Source organism: Styela clava, chromosome 2 (assembly GCF_964204865.1).
Source record: "Styela clava chromosome 2, kaStyClav1.hap1.2, whole genome shotgun sequence".
In the NCBI taxonomy this organism is placed as follows: domain Eukaryota; kingdom Metazoa; phylum Chordata; class Ascidiacea; order Stolidobranchia; family Styelidae; genus Styela; species Styela clava.
The window spans coordinates 28610598-28613097 of NC_135251.1; the positions used below are offsets into that span (position 1 = coordinate 28610598).

The 2500-nt window shown below is 50.3% G+C and overlaps 1 pseudogene; it reads left to right on the forward strand.

Annotated features, from left to right (window-relative positions):
* Positions 1-2500, forward strand: part of LOC144420072 (large subunit ribosomal RNA) — a 7181-nt pseudogene that overhangs the window by 2620 nt on the left and 2061 nt on the right.

Sequence of the window (2500 nt, forward strand, 5' to 3'; positions counted from 1 at the left end):
GGGCAATGCCTCGGAACCGCCTAATACCATCTTGGAAGTTCCGAGGTAGCTAAAATCGGATAGGCTTCAATATCCATTTGGGGCTACCACCCCCATTCGGATTACCCAAACCCGGTAGCACAAGAAAAAAGAAAAAAATGTCCACTGAACCCCTTGCCGCCGCAGGGGGATGTGGTTGGGAACCTGCCGGGATCCCGAAGAGTAGTGGCACTCTTTTGACCTTTTCCTGCTCCGATTGTAACCGTGCGTTTTCGACAAAGTCCGGTTTAGGATTGCACAGGAGAAGCCAACATCCAACTTCATTCCATCAAGATAGTGTCCCAGTACGATCTCGAGCGAGGTGGAGTCACGAGGAGGATTTTTTGCTGGCAAAAGAAGATTCACGCCTGGAGCAAGAAGGAATCAAAAAGAACAGATACGCCTTCCTGCAAAAAATCCTTCCTCATCGCACTCTGGATGCTATCAAGTCGAGGACGAAACGAGCAGAATTCAAGTCAATGAAACTGCAGATCGTCAAACCAACAGAGACGACTACCAAAGATAGTAGAACTCCAGAAAAACAATCATCGGAGGAGCATCCAGAAGTTGCCGCCTCGGAAAGCAGCTGGAAAGAGGTCATCTGGACTTATCTTGACTCCTTAGGAAGAGCAGATCACACTTCCTGGGGAGCCCCACTGCTTGACGAGGCCATCCACCATCGACTCGACGGTGACGAGTTGAGGTCTATACTCGATGAACATGCTTCGGAGATGACCTCCCGCTCATCAGCTTCCCATCGAGGATCACATAAACCCTCTGGAAGGAAACCACCCTCTGGGAAGCTGTCAAACCGGCTTCAGCGCAGGCTTGAATATAAAAAGGTTCAAGCTTTGTATCGGAAAAAGCGAACATCATGCGCTGAGCTGGTATTGAGTGGGGGATGGAAGACAAACACCAACGCAAGGAATGGACCCACCAAAGAAGAACTAACATCATTCTGGAAAAAGACCATGGAAGCTCCGAAGATTGAAGACAACCGTCCGGTAACTCCAATAAGATCAACGGCATGGGAGACGATCAAGCCGATAACTCGAGAAACGATTCTGGACACCATCAAAGGATCATGCGAATCGTCTCCTGGACCGGACGGTGTCTCTCTTCGGATGCTGAAGTCCATTCCTTTGACCACCATCACGAAGATGTTCAATCTGTGGATGCTTAGCTGCAGTCAACCTCGAGCCTTACGAAGATCAAGGACTATACTAATACCAAAGGTGCCTTCCCCTACGAACCCGGGTGAGTTCAGGCCTATAACGATAGGCCCTATGATATCCCGGGTTTACCATAAAATCTTGGGAAGGCGGCTCGGGGAATGCTTTCCTCTCCAACCAGTCCAACGGGCGTTCCGACCAACAGACGGATGCGCTGAAAACATCATGCTGCTTGACGCCCTGTTGGACAATGCTAGACAACTACACAATCCGTTGCAAATTGCATTCTTGGATCTGAGGAAGGCATTTGACTCAGTGCACCACTCGAGTATTAGACGCGCTGCCATAAGGATGGGAACACCACCTCCTATGGTAGCGTACCTCACGAGCTGCTACATTGAAGCTACAACAACTATACATGGCGTCGAAATTCACCAAACCATCGGTGTGAAGCAGGGAGACCCTCTGTCTCCAATACTGTTCAATGCAGTATTGGATGAGGCCTTCTCGGCCTTAGAAGACCTTGGGCCAACCATAGAAGGCCAGAGGGTCCCTGCTCTAGGACTCGCCGACGACGCCATTATAGCGACGGAGACCGGAACAGCCCTACAACATCAAGTGGACCTGTTCTTAGAAGAAACAAGGAAATCCGGCCTCCGTCCCAACGCCAGTAAATGTAGCACCCTCTCGATCAAGGTTGATGGTAAGAGGAAAAGGTGGGTTGTAGATAAAGAACAATCAATCACGGTAGAAGGAGAGGTAGTTCCTACCATGGGGCCTGAAGGGGTGTACAAGTACTTGGGCATCAATATTGGAGCCCAAGGAAGAAGAGGAATGCTTGGATCTAAGCTCCATCAAGGTCTCGAGCAACTGTCTCATGCACCTCTGAAACCCCAGCAAAGACTATACCTCCTTCGAGCCCACCTAATCCCCAAGGTATCATACGTCGGAGTCCTCGGGAGAACATCAATAACAGAACTTCGACGTCTTGATCGTCACCTTCGACATCGCGTGAGGGCATGGCTACGCCTGCCAAAGGACACACCAACTCCATACTTCCACGCCGATGCGAAGGATGGCGGCCTTGGAATACCATCCCTCGCCACGTCGATCGGACTGATGAAGACCGTGCGCTTTAGCAGGATGGCAACATCCAACGAACCCATCGTGCAAGCCATCAGCAGACACCCTCACATCCAACGTCTGCTCACACGATGGAGTTCTGCTAAAGTGCAAGGAACACCTGTCAACAACAAAGAGGAAACTAAAAAGACCTGGGCGAAGAATCTCCACAACACAATCGATGGAGC